General features: G+C 38.6%; 1 long non-coding RNA gene across 1 annotated transcript in view; it reads right to left on the reverse strand.

Moving 5' to 3' along the window:
* LOC125907509 (uncharacterized) overlaps positions 1 to 8,537 on the reverse strand; it is a 90,726-nt gene extending 82,189 nt beyond the window's left edge. Inside the window, exon 1 of the long non-coding RNA XR_007452733.1 lies at positions 8,475 to 8,537. This is a non-coding gene — a long non-coding RNA (uncharacterized LOC125907509). The remainder of the gene's footprint in view (positions 1 to 8,474) is intronic.
* Between the last annotated feature and the right edge of the window lie 10,422 nt (positions 8,538 to 18,959).

Here is an 18,959-nt window from a genome sequence, read left to right on the forward strand (position 1 = left end):
CGTGATGCTATCTAGCATGAATATAATGTCAAGTGACAGTAGGTAGGGTATAAAATAAGTTGCTAAGTTGAATAAACTCTCTCTCTCTCTGCGTTCTGAACCCTATCCTCCAAGTGTGCTGCGTTATTTTCATTGCGATTCTGCTAACAAAACTGACCCAATTAACATATTCGAGAACGAATAACCGGGAATTCGAGCAAATTCCCTTAAACTGGAGCCTTAAACTTCCCTTAAACTGCACCAGTTTAAGGGAATTTAGACAAAGTCCTGTAAATGCGGCGTTTTCGTTGCTTTCTTCTAGATTAGACCGGAAATGATGTTTCCTTTCGTTATAATTGGTCATGTTGCCATTTTATACTGAAATAATATCAATTTTTTATAAAATAACCTCACACAAAATTTGCTTTTGTTTTTTATCAAATACCAAAGCTATGAATGTAAAATGAGCTCGACAGCATCATCCATCGATAGAAGAATGTCTGATTTACGAACACACCAAATCTTAGCGCTCTCAACACACTTGATCACACACAAATCCACAATTTCAGGCGTATCGAGTACTAATCGAGCAGATATGGAAAAACAATTTCGAGCAAATGTCACTCGAGGAGACTTTTTCACTATCACTGAAATCAACGCGTATCTTTGGCTATTATTGCCGAATTGACTTCCAATTGTGTGTTAATATGCCGATCTCTATATGCTCACTGGTATTCAATAAATGAGAATTATACATTTTTCATTCGTAATTCAATTTATGAAGTTCAAATTTTTATGTCTGAATTCCAGAATCACCAACCCGGGTACGTCATAATTTAGCCGAGACAGCTATGTATCATTTATCATGTAAAATTGAGACTCCGTGACAGACCCTACGGACAAAGAGCGGGATATTTTTAACATGGTGTGCGTAATAACCTAAAGTTAAACCGATGCAAGATTTCCTAGGCTTGGGGTTGGCCCTAGGGTAACGGTCGGTACTACGATACTCTCCCGCTTCTATACAAACTACAAGACGCGCTCCCTCAATGTTCGCGACCATGCGCGAGCATCCTTTCGTGTGCTTGTGTTAGTTTCTTTCATATTGCGCTGTGTGCGTTTCTTTCGTTCAGCGATCGTTCACACTCGCTGCGTATTTTTTGGTTATCTAAAGCTAAAAAAAACCACAAACACACTTAGGTCTTTTATTCATCACTTTAATTAAACTTGTATACCTTAACAATACATGATTTCACACATTTACGTACGGTGACACACAATATTTTACTTTTAAAATAGATCGCTCCATCGGTGCAAACGTTGAAGTGGCCCACGTTGATTACTGTAAAAAAGGTACGAAATAAAGCTGCGCGATGTATATAACATACATTGCGATTCAATCGCGCAGCTTCATTTCCATGCGCACAACACTTGAGCTTCTTTTGGCTCAACAACCTTTGCCGGTCAAGGCCTGCCTGTACCACTTGTGGGCTTGGCTTTTAGTGACTTATTGATATTCTCCCATAGCAGGATGGTCAGTCCTACGTATGGCGGCACGGTCCATTTGGGGCTTGAACCCATGATGAGCCTGTCGTTAAGTCATACGAGTTGACGACTGTACAACGAGACCGGCTACACTTGAACACTTCACAAAATTATTACACCAAACGCTCACGACTTAGGCTGACTTAGGAATCTTTGCGCGCTGGCCGAAAGTAAACGCACACATTTACACATTTGTAACTGTGTTAGTGCCAACACTGTGTAGAAACCAAAACGCGCACTCTCCTCCCTGTGTTTCACCCCGTTTCCCCTTGTTTCTACCCAATTGAAATTTTCGAGCACGAATAACCGGGATTTCGAGCAAATTCCCTTAAACTGAAGCCTTAAACTTCCCTTAAACTGCACTAGTTTAAGGGAATTTAGAAAAAGGCCTCTAAAATCAACTATGATGCGGCTTTTTCGTTGTTTTCTTTTAGATTCGTTTGGAAATGATGTTTCCTATCGTTATAATTGATGATGTAGCCATTTTATACATATATAACATCGATTTTTTATGAAATAACAACACACAAAATTTGCTTTTGTTTTTTCATAAAAAATCAAAGCTACGAATGTAAAATGAGCTCGACGGCATCGTCAATCGATAGTAAAAAGTCTAATGTACGAACTCACCAAATCTTAGCGCTTTCAACTCACTCGAACACACACAAATCTACAAATTCAGGCATATCGAGTACTAATCGAGCAGATATGGGAAAACAATTTCGAGCAAATGTCACTTGGGTACATTCCCCGCGCCTGTAAATCGCTCTCTCTCTCTCTCTCTCTCTCTCTCTCTCTCTCTCTCTTCCTTTGATTGTAGGGTAGGTTTTTACGCACACCATGTTAAAAATATCCCGCTCTATGTATGTAGGAGGATCAACTAAGCTCATCATCGGTTTCGGTGTATACGGTATACGGTATCACTATCGGTTTGCAACAATACCCTTAACTGTTGACTTATTCCATTATATGATTCAAAACCCCGGGTGGTTGGGGCTATATAATAACACTTACAATTGATGCTTGAGCTGGCGGGTTTTTGGTTTTGTTGGCGAACGTTCATCTGTAATAGAACGAAATGATGAATAATTTTGAGCACACACACACACAAAAATACACCCAACCTCCCTCTAAGCCAATTCCTAGGCGACCCAAAGCAGAAGCCTCCCGTCAAACATTGCGAGGGTTGCACGGAGTTTCATCTGCTCGAAATCTTATGGTATTTTCAATAATCTTTGTTTTTTTCTTCAGTAATTTTTTTTCCTGCAGTGTTATGTATCAAAAAGATCAGTCTTAGAATTTTTGTAGATTTTTTCAAAATAAGATGTTAAAATTTTTTTTTTCCAAAATAAAATGTATATTGCATTCAAAGATCTGCTACAAAAAGTTATGGGAGATACGAGACAAGTATAAGTTCTCAGAATGAAGCAACTGTCAAATGTCATCACATTTGGGAGGTGACGAAAGTAGATTACTTATTTAGGAAACAGTTCGACCTTGGTAATGTTTTCATAGGGGTTAAACACAGCATTTAATGGAGCCCAAACCGCACACATTAAAATACGAATAAAATGAAAGCAGCTAATAAAATAAAGCTTGGGTGGTCGATCTATCCCGTACAGATATTCCCAGTCACAACACGGTGCTACAACCGTTGGGATTATGACCACATGTCGTGAAACTGCAAAGATCCGAATAGATCCAAACTAAGTCTTCAATGTAGAGAAGAAGTACATAAAGCCTGCAGCTGTACCAAACCAGCCAAGCTCCTCACTTGCCCTGAAGGCAGAAATGTTCACCAGATAGGACGGGATAGGACGGACGGGTGCACATTAACAAGGAAAGCATGGAAGTAATCCAAGTCAACCTTAACCATTGCAAAGCAGCACAGCACATTTTGTGGCAAGTGGTGGCAGCAGAAGAAAAAGGAGATGTAGCGTTTAATTCTGTGCTTTACCAGGCGCTCACACGCACCATGAATTGGATCGCACACAAAACCACCAGCAATTTCGGTCATGGAAAGAATTCCTGTACAAGGCTTGGTCTCCAGTAAATTTGAGAGTCTTGTCATCGCTTTAATTTACGGAGTCGACTTTTGTGGTTGCTATGCTCCCGTTAGCTGGGAGCATGACTGATTTGTCATCATGCTGGATTATCTTAATGCTGAGTTAGTGGGACGGAGTTCAGTTGTTGTTGCAGAGGACTTTAACGCCTGAGCAGTATAATGAAGTAGCAAGCACACTAATAGCAGGGGTGATGCAATGCTCTTTAGTCTAGCTCGGCTAGATGTAGTACTATGCAATACTAGCACAACTCTGACATACAATAGACACGGCAGGTCATCTATTATAGATATCACCTTTTGTAGCGCAATACTAACTCACAACCTGAACTCACGAGTCAGCGAAGCTTACAATCTCAGTGACCACGGTATGGCTCGCTATACTGAAGGAAAAATTGATGACAAAGCTTTAGCATCACATAATACTACGTGAGGGTGGAGAACTCATTGTTTCAACAAAGAACTGTTTACAGCAGCGCTTACATTTGGTGATTTTGCAGATGTTGGAAGTGCATCTGACCTGGCAAATAGGTCTGGCCAGGGCATCCGATGCCTCAATTCCAAGGAAAAAAAAAAACATTCAAACCAAATCCGTCGTTCGGTAAATTGGTGGAACCAGTCTATAAAGAGCACCAGAGATGCATGCTGTGCTGCACGTAGAAAACATATGTGAAAGCCAGATCTGATCTCAAGAGGGAAATTAAGAATAGCAAGAATCGCTGCTTCCTAGATATGTGCACAGAAATCGCCCACAATCCCGGAGTCCTGCATTCAAGGAAATAATGCACAAAACGAAGCCCTACCGCAAGCTTGTCGAACAATGTCCTTTAAAGCTTCTGGGTATAATACAGCAACTGTTTCCAGTCCACGACCACCTAATAGCCACGGAAACGGTAGAAAAAATGAACATCAAAGAAGTTTAGTTTATTAACCGAACCTAAACTGGGGGCAAGGTACTATTATAGATTTTTGTGCTCTCTCCTCTTCTATAGCTTCTAGTTTTTCTGTTTACTCATGGCAGTGATCACCACCCACTTTTGTCCATGGCCATCAAATAACCCACAGCATTCGAAAACGTCCCAGGTGACAACATGAGGAGGCTGACTGGGTAAAATACAAAATATGACAATTCACATTACCCTTAGATGATCCCCCTTCCCTTACCCGATTAACAGCGACAGTAACAAACGCAGCCTTTACTAGGATCCCTCTTATAAAGGGTATAGTTAGCAGAAAGTACGTTTCCTGGTGGAATAAAACAGTTGCCCTTGTCATTAAGACTCGACGTAAAGCACTGAAGAAAAAACGAAGGTTCGTGAAGACCTTCGCTCGGATTCGCTTCGGCTTCGGATTACTTCGGGTGCCGAATTATTTCACCAACTCAGCTTCCAAGTCAGCTTCTAACTCAGCGGATCTCTTAGTGCTGATGACCGTTGGGTGTTTTCTGGGAACCGACAGCTTCCGATGTAACCGATAGCATTCGGGCAGTACTTCGCACGGCAGCAAAGAGAAGGAGATCGCTCTCCTCTATTTCTGGTGCCGTCTAAGGACATCTTGACAGGCGTATTTTTATCGTTTATATTTACAATTTTTAATGTATTCTTAATTTCTAAAGTTTAGGTGTAAGTCCTCGATCCACCAAAGACAAAACCATCACTGTATATATACAAGGTTTTACAGTCCTATAAACAATCGTCAAGATGCTTCAAACAATGCCTGATTTGAAAACATAATTGTCTTATCTCCTGATACGTCTTAGTGCCTGATACGGGTATGGTCCGTCACCTCTTGAAGGTTAATATAGTATCTCCATACCTTACTCCGACTCAATACGTCCATGGCGTACAGCACGGTAACATATCTCTCCAATAATATGAGCTTGGGTACACGGAGAAACCCAACACCTTGGGAAGATGGGTTATATGGCTAAATTGAGCGGGCGGATGGCCAGAGGATTCGTTCTTCAACCTGAGCATTATAGGGTTTACCAGTCCAATAAACAACTGTCCACTTGTTTATAACAATAGTCGTTTTGAATAGACACCGCTGTCTACCACTTGCTCACACGTAAGATGGTATAAGCTACTCTGTCCAGTTCAATAACACAATTTTCGCCTTCGATTGCACAACGGTCGGATTCGGCACGGTTTCTTGTGGTTGTTGTATTAACAGTATTAACAAAATTAATGTTATGATTTAAATGTATGGTTTATACTGCATATTGCTTGAATGAAAGAAACGTGTTTGAAAATGTTTTGTTTTTGCAAAATTTGTCGTAACAAACCGAACTGTAGCTCTAGCACAAAATAGTGCGCGCACAAAATTGTGCTATAGCACAAAATAGCACAAATCTGTGTGGTACCACAAAACTGTGCGGTGCCACAAAACTGTGCGGTACCACAAAATTGTGCTGTTGCACAAAATCGTGCGGTTGCACAAAATTGCGCTATTGCACAAAAGTGGTACCACCAAAACACCGCACACTTAATTGTGTGTGGTAGCACCGCACTACACAGTAAAAAGTGCAAAATAAGAAGCCGACTAGGAAAAATATTTTAGTACAACGCAATCAGAAGAGAAATTTTTTGCGCTCAAGTAGATTAGCAGTCTCCAAAAAATGAAAGAAAGTGGTCCATTCTCCATATGCACACAATAATAGTGATACTAAACAACAGTATAACATCGTATTTACAATCAAAAAGACGAAGGTTATACAAGTATTGATCAAATAAATAATCAAGTCCCTTACTGAAGAAGATTGTTCAGAGTTCAATAGGAAAACGAGCTGATATGGTAATGATGACATGACTTATATAGCATAATTGAAGATCACGAAGCGCTAACAAATGAAGATCATGTTCTTAATCCGCCTACCCGCCTTCTACCGTCTACCCAGGTAGGCCATACATTCTTAATGGAAAAATGATGTTTTTCGTGGCTAAAAACGTATATATTTTGAATTACTTGTTAGATTTAAATGAAAACTGTCCTATAGGTTCATAATAATGTGTTATTACACTCGTAATAAAATTAGAGTTTTAAAAATCATATCAAGATTTTTTTCAGTCAAAAATATGTTGGCACTCCAACACCCCAACCGGTCAGGCGTTGCTTATGTCTTGAGTTTTGAGGTGATGCTTATGTCTTTTTCCAAGTTTTACTTACGTTTCTTTCAAAAGTTTTACAATTTTTTTGTTATTTTGCTTTGTTGTATAAAAATATATGTTGACGATCTATAAGACGTGCTTATATTTTTTTTTAAACCGTATCCCACCGGCATCAGACAATTTTGGAGCCGACTCCGCACCCACTGCTCCAAAGCTGACCCCGCTCGAACGGCTCCGGAGCCGGCTCCGCACCAACGACTCCGCACCCACGGCTCCGGAGCCGGTTTTAACAGATTACACAAAAATATCCTTTTCAATAAAGTTTCAATCGGAAAGATCCGTTAATAGCTGAGTAAATAATGTTAAGGCCGGGGGACATTGTCCGTACTCGCAAATGTAACTTTGATTTTCACTAGCGCATCTGGCGGCGGCTGGTGGAAGCTTTTTTTGGTCATCGAGGGAATGGTCGTGCTGGTTCTCAAAATTAAGTAGTTTTTCCATCTTTTTTTTGTCATGAAAAATGGATGCAATGCGTGCAGGGCATGTGCATCTACTTTTTGCAAAACTTTTTTCGTCCGAATTAATTAAAAAATATGGAAAAATAACATATTTTCTTAAGCAACTCCAAATTGTTTGGTAAAATGCTTCGGTCAGCCGCCGTCAGATGCGCTAGTGAAAATCGAAATTACACTAGCGAGTACGGATAGTGTCCCCCGGCCTTTAAAATGAATTTATACAAAAAAAATTAAAAATCAATAAGTTTTGAACATTGTTCAGCAATCACAAAATCACATCCGGTGTTAGCTTCTACACTTGAGAGAAGATAAATTCGTTTGTTACGCTATCATACAATGCTGGCTCTATTGGAACATGAGTTTTAAGCCGTTGGTCCGGAGCCATTGATTCGTGGCCGGCTCCGGAGCTGTTGGTGCGAAGCCGGCTCCGGAGCCGTGGTTGCGGAACGGGCTTCGGAGCCATTGGTGCGCTCGAAACGCCCATCACTAGTCGGCAGTAACACTATAACTAAAGTTAGAATGTGTATGTTTCGGCCAGCGAATTCTATTTCGTTTGCCTGTAGTGGTTGACACCATTTTAATCAAGATGATTTCAGAGTTATTTTCAATCTATTGTTAAACAACAAGCAATCAAATATAACTTCAATACAACGTTTGAAAGATAAGAAAAAGACATAAGCATCCACTCAAAACATGCGGCAAAGCCGGTTGTGTGTTGGAGTTACAGCTCTTTTTAGAGTGAAAAAAACATTGACATGATTTTTTAAAATTCTAATTTTACTACGATATGTAATAAAACATTACTATGAACCTACAAGACAGTTTTCATTCAAATGTAAAAAGTAGTTCAAAAAATATACGCTTTTAACCACGAGAAACATCATTCTTCCTAACAAAATGTATGGTCTGCCCGGATAGGTGTTCGTACATGTTAATGTGATATTAGTTTTAAACGCTGTGGAACACCAGTTTTGTTTCGGTTGAGGAGTTCAATATATTTAATGTATCTCCTTCGGAATTCAGGAAGCGACTAGCGCTGTACATTTATACATGAGTTCAATTAGAGGTGCGCTCACCTCGCGTGAGTTGACAGCAACGTCAGGTTGCGTCATTGGTATTACTGACGGACATTGTATATCCCAACACATGTGAAGGGTATACAAACTTAATTAACTTAAAAGATATTTAAATAGTTTTCATATTTTATAAAGTAAACATCTTTCCAGAGATCATTAATTTATTCTAGAAAAAAGATGCGAAACTTACCCGGATTAGTGGTCACAGCACAAAACGCACGCGGCACTTGAGAACACATGTTGCAAAATGAACACGTATGATCGTCTGATCACAAGAAGTATGTACAGCAATTATCCGCAGTGCGCGATACTCGATATACGCGAATTCGCAGTACGCGATTGCTCTAAATTTGACAGTTCCATGTGTTTTTTACAAATATTTTAATACTTTGAAATATTTTATGCTCTTTTTGAGCTTCCTTAATGTTCTTTTTGCATTTTGCATTAAATTTGTGCAAAAGATACCTGTTGTACAACAAAAAACTTTAATGCAAAACTCTGTGGCGATATTTTTCAACTCTCGAACTGGTAGTGTAAACTATTTTTCCATACAAATCCGCTATACGCGAAAACTTGAGATACGCTATTGCGCTCGGTCCCGTACGATAGCGTATATCGGATAATGACTGTATTTAAAAGATGAATTATTAACACGTTTGCCGGGCGCCATTATTGAGAATGGATAGGCTGAAACAAGGTCTCTATAGAAACGAGGTCAAATATTACGATATCGATAAACAATGCGCAATCTCGGATTGCGCATACCCGCCATGCAATTGACAGCGATTTGCGAGGGCGCGCGAGGGCTCGCACGCCATACAAGTTCACCGCCCCAGAGCCCTCGCATTAAAGAGCTTGCGAGCCTTGGTAGTTTTTTCACCCCTAGTTTTACCAGTTATAATTATAGCACCCCGAGAGCAGCTATAACAGTGCGATTTGTAGCATACTAAACACCTGAATTTTGACATTTTATTTTAAAAATCCACAAAAATTTAAATAGTGATCTTTTCGCCAAATACTACCGCACAAAAAATAATTCTTGAATAAAAATCAACGATTTTTTAAAATACCATAAGATTTCGAGCACATGAAATCTTTCGCAACCCTCGCAATGTTTGACGGGATATTCCAACCCAAGTGACATTTGCTCGAAATTGTTTTTCCATATCTGGGGGCCTTCACGATTCTAGTTAGTTTTTTGTATGGAGTTTGACAGTTGGAGGCTGAAATCATGTAAACAATCCATACAAAACCACACAAAAAACTAGCCTGCGATTTTCAGTCTAGAAAATTTTAGCCTAAAAGCTAGAATTAGATTCGAGTACCTGCTCGAAAACACGGATTTGTTTGCATTTATCCCAAGGTGCATTAAAGAAATCAGGTGATCGAATCTGGAATCAAAGTGTATGTAGTCCAGGTGGTCTCATAGCATATTTTTATAATCAAATTTGAATATCACTTTTTGACAGAACGAGTGAAAACTTTTGCTCCAACGAGCTTTCTGGAGGCTTGACGAATACTCAAAACACTCTTAAAATCTTCATTCAGAAGCAGAAGCGATAAAAATCAGGCTTCTAAATTCATACACCTTGGGATAAGCCCACCTGTATATTATACTCCCTCAGATAGCTGCTCGAAAACTGCTATACAATGCAAACAGCTGACAGGCTGAAATTTCAGCCTACGAGTTTCAAACGGAAAGGGCCCCTCTGTTCGATTAGTACTCGATAGGCTAGAATTTTGGATTTGTGTGTAATCCAGTGTGTTGAAAGCGCAAAGATTTGGTGTGTTCATAAATAAGACATTCCACTATCGATGGACAATGCCGTCGAGAACGTTTCTCATTCATAGCTACGGTTTTTTGATGAAAAACAAAAGATAATGTTATGTGACGAAATTCTTTATAATGAGTATTATTTTAGCATAAAATGGGTACATGATCAACTTTATCGATAGGAAACATCATTACTGAGTGAATCTAGAAGAAAGTAACGAAAAAGCCGTACCACAGTTGATTTAAAAAAACTTTTTTCTATATTCCCTTTATCCGGTGCCGTTTAAGGGAAGTTAACCCATAACCAAGATACCGAAAACGCCACCAATTTCTTGTACTAAAAATCCAGTTCCATCAAACAAAGCTAAAAAACTATCAGTTTGGTGGGTTAAGCCACATGGCCACAGAAGCAGCCACTTCAATGTTGTTGAAGTCAGTTTTTTATGCACGGGCAATTTATTTGCTCAACATGTTTCACCTGTGTTAAAATGTTATTCAATTGTGCAAAGGAAGCAATTAAACGTGAGTGTTTAAGTTGGTTTGTTGTAAAACATTCATGTGTAATATGTGAATATGTGTGTTTGTTTACTTGCGAATGAACTCTTCCATTTCGCTGGTGCATAGTTTATAGACTAATAATATTGCTGAAGTTGAAGTGCAGTGATGTAAGTGAATGAATTTATTCAATCGAGGAGTTAAAATATTGACCTTAGCCAACCCTTGACCAAACTTTTCCTCAAAGCATTTTTGGAAAAGGTGGGTTAAGGGTGGGCAGGATAAATACATCGGATCGGAACTGGCAGCTCCGATTGTTCTAAAATTTGGTGGGTTAACGACTGAATCGACCACCACAAACCTACGTGGGTTAGAAGTGGTTTTACAGTGGGTTAAGGACGATTTGGTTATTTGGGTACCGTGTGCCTGTTTAAAAGGTCCATAGTTCCGCAAAGTACCGTCTATCTCTTAATCAGCCACAAAGTACGACATCGGAACGATTTTTCGTTAAACAGACTCAAATCAGCTATAAAGTTCGAGCTAGCTATATGGGGCACCGTTCATTATCAGGATGGGAGAAATATGTATCTCATTTCTCCTTTTATTAGAGTTATCGAAATGAGTTTGATATAATAACACCTTTCAACGGGTTGGTCTTTGACAACCTAATAATGCAGACCATCTTTAATAGTGAATAGTGAAGTGAAATAGCTCAGAGCTTAACGCAAGAGAACATAACACGTAAATCGTGCTATCGAATCTCACGCTCATATCTGGGAACACTATAACAGCGCAGTGCTGAAGACGCTTGTAAGGTTTTCTTTTGACAGTTGCAATTTCAAATTTCAAATTAAAAGCGAAATTTTTCAATGACATATTTCAAAGGCATTTAATTACTGCTAAATGCACTACTGATCGCCTTCAATTCGCCGGCGATTACAAGGCGATTAGAAGGCATTTAGAAGGAAATTTGCGTGTAGGGGAACTATTTTTTGTCACGCGAGCCGTCGTCGCGTGCGACGTTGTCGCTACCCGTCAAACATTGGGAGGGTTGCAAGTACAGTGGAACGTCGATTATCCGAGCAGCTCGTGACCGGGCGGTTGCCGGTTAATCGATTTGCACGGATAATGGTCCAAGAAATGTCAAATTCATATAAAAATTAAAAAAATCCGCTAGTTTTATGATTAATTCACCTTGAATCAATCAATAAATTAGTTGATATATTTATTAGAATATTATTTTAAACAATAACTATAGGTTTAACCACTGTTCATGAACAAACATAAATTTCGAAAACACCACTAGACACTACAGAGCTGCACAAAAAACTGGTTGCCCACTTGACTATCGCAGCAAATGTTCGATGTACGTGGGAGCCCTCGCAAGCCCTTAAAAAACTCTGCCATTTGCATGGCGGGTATGTCTATTAGAAAGATAAGGCGGCGCTCTAGCAGCAATCGAACACGACTTCCGACACGAACAAACCCATATAATCATATGGAGGTGCACTGTCAGACACAAACAAACAAGACATACAAACAAGATTGTTGCTTGAGCACCGGGTAAGACGGCGCTCTGGCACCAGTCGAACAAGACATCCGACTCCTATAAACAAACCTATAAAATCATATGGTGGTATACTGTCAGACAAAACAAACAAACAAGACAAACATGTCAAATCCCAAGGATAATGTATTTAGAAGGTTGATATTTATCGCTTTTGCTGGGCGACATTGTGCGGGACATCTGTCACTCTCTGCATACAAATTTCATTACCCCGCACCAGCCCTCCCCGATTTTTATACCGGAGCCCCCGGAAGAGAAATGTCAAGTCGAGAAATGTCATTTTGCTCTGAACAACTTCACCTTGTCATTTATAACACCATGGTCAAATCCCATACATCTTTCATGTCCGATGTCGTGTTCGTTTGTTGCTAGAGCGCCGGGTAACCGTTCAGAAAGACATATACGGACGTCATACGAAGCGTAAACTTTGGCGTAAACTGAATTTCAGCCATACAACCCTGAGATCTTTTGACAGGAAGTTTACGCTCTCCCATACAAATCAAGCGTAAACTTTTTGAGTTTACGCCTCGTGTGACGTCCGTAATAGAGACAAAACCTAACACGCGACGACGCCTCGTGCGACAGAAAAAACTTAATTTTGCAAACAGAGCTACTTGTCTCACGCGACGTACGTATCTGTCATAAGGACGTCACACGAGGCGTACACACATAGCTGAAAAAATTGCTTAAGCAGGCAATTTCGGCAAGCTAAAGATCGCTGCTTGAATTCGGCTTTTTCAGTTGAGAAATAGCATAAAAGTTCCAGGTGATCCTTTTAAATAGCGTCTAAGCAGCTTCCTTATGCCTCGGTGCCAGGGATTATTTTTCTTTGTGTTTTATTTTCAAGCAAGACGTCATCATTGAAATAAAAAACAGAATTGTTTTGTTTTCTTTATGTGAATATTTATTTGTGAACTGTAAATGTTCATAACGTTCACAGAATTTTAAAAACTTTACAGTTAAGTCAAAACCACGTCACTTACTATTATTACTTCAAATAAATAATCTTACTGGAGCACAAACCACGAGACGGCGTCTTTCTTTGACACTTTGACAAGAGTCAGCTTGTACCGATGTCATGCATTAAAAAAACTATACAGTTCAACCAAGTTCGGTACTCATTCTTAAAAAGCCTTAAAGTTCCATCGTCTACCCTGCAGATAGTGCTGTCCAAGAACCACAAATTCACTAAACGACCACTAAACGGGTTCTAAACGACTCAAGCCTTCAACCTAAACGGAATATAGAAAGACTTTGTTTAGCAGACGGCAAACGACTCATGCATTCTAAAAATAGCAAAAAGCTGGAGGCGCCATCTGTTGGTGAAATACCCAACCAGGGGAGGTTCCTGCTTGGCGGAGAGCTTTCTCATTTCCTCTGTACTGTTGTATGGTTTCGCATTGAAGTTATGCATCGCTAAAACTAGAACGGCGATCCCTACCAGCATTAAACGGCTTTGAAGGCATTCAGAAGGCATTTAAAGCCTTAGTCGCCTTAGAAGGCGAATAAAGATTTCAACCGAAACTTTCACGGCTGAAACGGAATCTCTTCGAAATCTTTCAACTTTTTGATTCAACGAAAACAGATAGCTTGCCGCCATCTTAGCTTGTTTATATACTGGTTTTGCATCCTAACTAATGTAACTGCCAAATAGAGCAGTGACAACGCTTTTGGTTCCGAACCGAGAAAGCGTGTGTTCAAATCTTGATTTTTATGATCTTTTTTGTGTGTTTATTTCTTTTTAAATTCATATTCTCTTGCTAAAATTGTTATTGTAGAAATTAGAAATTCGAATTTGTATATACCTCACACATACACCTTGACATCCTTACACATACACCTTTTCTATATGTACATCTTGTTTGTGCGATCACACCTAGGTTTAAGTATCTCAGGCAATACTGTCAAATAGAGATGTCATTCGTGATTGAGCGCTAAAACAGAAAACACGCAATTCTTCAGCCTTCAGTTAATTCTTCCGAAATTAAGAAAGATTACATTATAAACAAAATCAATGTGAAGCAAAATTAAAATAATACCTTTTTTAAAAACATAAAAATCACACTATGTTCACCCTTCATTATCAGGATGGGAGAAATATGTATCTCATTTCTCCTTTTATTAGAGTTATCGAAATGAGTTTGATATAATAATACCTTTCAACGGGTTGGTCTTTAACAACCGAATAATGCAGACCATCTTTAATAAAGTGAAATAGCTCAGAGCTTAACGCAAGAGAACATAACAAGTAAATCGTGCTATCGAATCTCACGCTCATATCTGGGAACACTACAACAGCGCAGTGCTGAAGACGCTTGTAAGGTTTTCTTTTGACAGTTGCAATTTAAAATTTCAAATTAAAAGCGAAATTTTTCAATGACATATTTCAAAGGCATTTAATTACTGCTAAATGCACTACTGATCGCCTTCAATTCGCCGGCGATTACAAGGCGATTAGAAGGTATTTAACGAAAATTTGCGGGTAGGGATACTATTGTTAGTATTTAAACAACTCCAATGGAAACCACTAGCACTGAAGCAAATGAGATTTGAATTATGGTCGATGGTGTTGATACCCACGTATCCGACCACACGACCATTCATATAGATTTTTGCTCGGAAAGTCAGAAGGCTATATAGGTCATGATAAGATGAAACTTGTCGAAACACATTGCAAGAAAAGGATAGCAATATAAAAATCAGTTTTAATACGCCATCTATTGATCAAACCATTGAAGCTGTGGAGCTTTCATTTTTTTCTATGGATATTCAATTTTCCAGTCGTTTAAGCTTAATCTGTGGCGCTTGGGTAATCAGCCGCAAAGTTCCAAAGAATACCGTGTGCTTGTTTAAAAGCTGTATGGTTCCACCAAGTACCGTTTCAACTCTTAATCTCCCACAAACTACGATACTTAAACGATTTTTCGTTAAATAGCCGCTGTGGAGTTCGAGCTGGCTATTTGGGTAAACTCAAAAAGCCTACGCAAGAATTGTACGAGAGAGTAAACTTCCCCTACCCGCAAATTTCCGTTAAATGCCTTCTTATCGCCTTGTAATCGCTGGCGAATTGAAGGCGATCAGCAGTGCATTTAGCAGTACAGTAGAACGTCGATTATCCGGGGGCGGATTAACCGGCGGGCGGTTTAACCGTGCGCATAAATGTGACAGCTGTTCAAGCGTACAGCGAACATTTGCAGCGATAGCCAAATGGGCAACCAGTTTTTTGTACAGCTCTGTAGTGTCTAGAGGTGTTTTCGAAATTCATTTTTGTTCATTAACAGTTGTCAAACCTATAGTTATTGATTGAAATAATATTCTACTAACGATTAATCGATTAATTCAAAGTAAATTATTCATAAAACTAGTCAATTCTATGATTTTTATATGAATTTGACATTCTTTGGACCATTATCCGTGCAAATCGATTAACCGGCAACCGTCCGGTCCCGAGCTACCCGGATAATCGACGTTCTACTGTAATTAAATGCATTTGAAATATGTCAATGAAAAATTTCGCTTTTAATTTGAAATTTTAAATTGCAACTGTCAAAAGAAAACCTTACAAGGGTCTTCAGCACTGCACTGTTGTAGTGTTCCCAGATATGAGCGTGAGATTCGATAGTACGATTTACGTGTTATGTTCTCTTGCGTTAAGCTCTGAGCTATTTCACTTTATTAAAGATGGTCTGCATTATTAGGTTGTCAAAGACCAACCCGTTGAAAGGTGTTATTATATCAAACTCATTTCGATAACTCTAATAAAAGGAGAAATGAGATACATATTTCTCCCATCCTGATAATCAAGGGTGAACATAGTGTAATTACTATGTTTTTTTAAAGGTACTATTTTAATTTTACTTCACATTAATTTTATTTATATTAATTATAGCAAGAAAAAATGAATTTGAAAAGCACAGAAAAAATTATAAAAATCAGGATTTTAACACACGTTTTCTCGGTTCGGAAGCAAAAGCGATGTCACTGCTTGGCAATTCAATTTGGCAGTTACAATTGTAAGGGTGCAAAACCAGTATATAAACAAGCTAAGATGGCGGCCAGCTATCTGTTCTCGTTGAATCAAATAGTTGAAAAATTTCAAAGAGAACCCGTTACAGCTGTGAAAGTTTCGGTTGAAATCTTTATTCGCCTTCTAAGGCGACTAAGACCTTTAATGCCTTCTGCATGCCTTCAAAGCCGTTTAATACTGGTAGGGATTGATCTCATTTTACATTTATAATACGATTTTTAAGAAAAATAAAAGCTGATTTTGTGTGATAATATTTTAAAAAAATATTGTATTATTTAAGTATTAAATGAGTACATGACCAACTAAAACGATAGAAACGTCATTTCCGAACGAGTCTTGAAAAAAGCAACGAAAAAGGCGCATCACAATTGATTACATAAGATTTTTTTTATAAATTCTCTTAAACTGGTGCAGTTTAAGGGACTTTGATTGAATTTCCGTTTTATCATATCAAGTACTTATCGATGAGATATGGAAAAACAATTTCGAGCAATTGTCACTTTGGTTGGGATATGCGCAATCCGAGATTGCGCATTCCCAAGCGGAAATTTTCGGACGATAACTCATACACTCTCATAATTTGACAAGCAATATATGATTGTATGTGTGGTTCTTCCATTCGTAACATTTCGCTCTCCAAGCCAAGCGTTGAAGCAGGTTATGTGTATTTCTTTTTGTGTATTACGTTTAGCTTGCATCAGTTGTGTTCTTTCGTATCGTATCATTCATATAAATACCAACAATTTAAAAACTATTTAACCTCAAAATGTGTAACGCTAGACGTGCAATGAAGATAGCAAATATGCCATTGCACGCTGTTGTGGTTATGTGTCGAAAAAAGTCTGAATTTCGTACACTATTTCGTTTCTCAAATCGTGCACGAAATATCAATCGAAAACACAGCCGAAAAGTGACTTTTTCACTCGCTTGGGTTGTTTATCGATATGGTAATATTTGACCTCGTTTCTATACAGACCCTTGTTTCAGCCTATCCATTCTCAATGATGGCGCACGGCCAACGTGGTAATAATTCATCTTCTAAATACATACATCTTGTGACCAGACGTTGATACAAGTCCATTTTGTTTCATGTTCTGCTGCCGTTGAAATAGACATAGAGCGAAAACGTCTCGCGCGACAAAAAATAGCTCAAAATTTCATTCCGCTTAGATAAAAGTAGCTCAACTTAGCCCAGTCAACCTACATGCTTTTTGCTTAAAAACATAAAAAATGAGTTAAAATGTGTTCAAATTTATTTATTTTAATTATGAATATGTTTGGCTCACAAACAAACTGAATATTTTGATTGTTTGAAAGACCAAGCAGAAATGTCGCGCGAGACAAATAGCTCTGTTTGCAAAATTGAGCTACTTTTTGTCACGCGAGACGTCGTCGCGCACTTAGTTTTCGCTTTACGTCTATTTGTACGGTCAAAGTACACTGGACGTACCGGCCTGTAGTAATTTATGGACCTTGATTATGTTCCGTGACGAGCCGCGTGCTTTTAAGTACCTTTCATTTTGTGCGATTTTTTTTATTGAACAGTGCAATTAGGTGAGTGTTGTGAAAAACTGATTAATTAAATAATTTATCGCATTTTTTTGTGTTTTATCAATGCCCTAGGGCCAGCAACCGGGCTAAACGTGTTAAATTTCGTAATCTTTTTTCATTGATATAAATTTTGATACATTGTCTGCACCTTTTATTACATCGGATACCCAGTTTTGGAATACAATTGTTCCAATTGTTCAATATTGTTGGACGAACTTCCGGCAAGTTTTCCAAATTAGCGACATAAAGCTTACTTACACCAGAATATTGTCAATAATTTTTGGCGCTACTCATTTAACTATTATGCTTGCTATATTTTTTACCCTATTAGGATAAATATTTTGGTAGGGTCAAAGTAAGTAATTTATTTATTTCACTTTAAATCAGGGGCCTCCAAACTTTTCAGTTCGCGGGCCGCATTGCTTCAAAAATAACTATATTGAGGGCCATTTGACGCTACCTTTAAATGATGAGTGAACGTTTAAATCTCGTTTTTACAACAAAATACTAACGATACTTATACAGTTTCGTGTTACTAAAGCTTGATTTTTGTCTAAGAAAAGTAAAAAATACATTTTTATTTGAATAAGTCATAATAACGTAATATTTATATTAACTCTGGCAAAGCCATCGTGGGCCGCATTATAAGCTCTTGAGGGCCGCATGCGGCCCGCGGGCCGTAGTTTGGAGACCCCTGCTTTAAATCACAGTTCTGTAACCGTGCTCGTATGGATACTGGCGTTGCGGTGATAACAAAATCAACCCTTTTCTATGATATTGTAACAAAAATTTCCCTAAACAACTTGAAATCAAGTTACAATTGCTCAAATTCACAATGTTTAGTCCCGTCATGGGTTCAAGCCCCGGATGCACCGTGCTCCCGTAGGACTGTCCCTCAGTGAGCTCAAAAACTTGGATGTACAGTCCGAACTCACTGGTTGAACTTCGATTCCCTGCCAACTAATGAATATGTGCTTTTTAGTTGGCACGTTTTTCTATACAAAAAAATCTGAAATTTTTTTCGGCATGGCATGCGATTTTTGTGAATTTTTCAAAAACCGGTTTCCAATACAAACGCATGCTTTTTAATTGAACTATCAGCCAACTATTGAGCGTTCAACTAACAAGCGTTCAACTATTGAATTCTGGCAGTATTTCGTACCATATGATGATGATGAAACGGAATGGTTTCCTTGCACATAGATGTGATATTGTAGACCTTTTTGGTAGGTTCAGAACCATATACAAATAGTCATGGTTA

This window comes from Anopheles coluzzii, chromosome 3 (assembly GCF_943734685.1).
Source record: "Anopheles coluzzii chromosome 3, AcolN3, whole genome shotgun sequence".
Classification (NCBI taxonomy): domain Eukaryota; kingdom Metazoa; phylum Arthropoda; class Insecta; order Diptera; family Culicidae; genus Anopheles; species Anopheles coluzzii.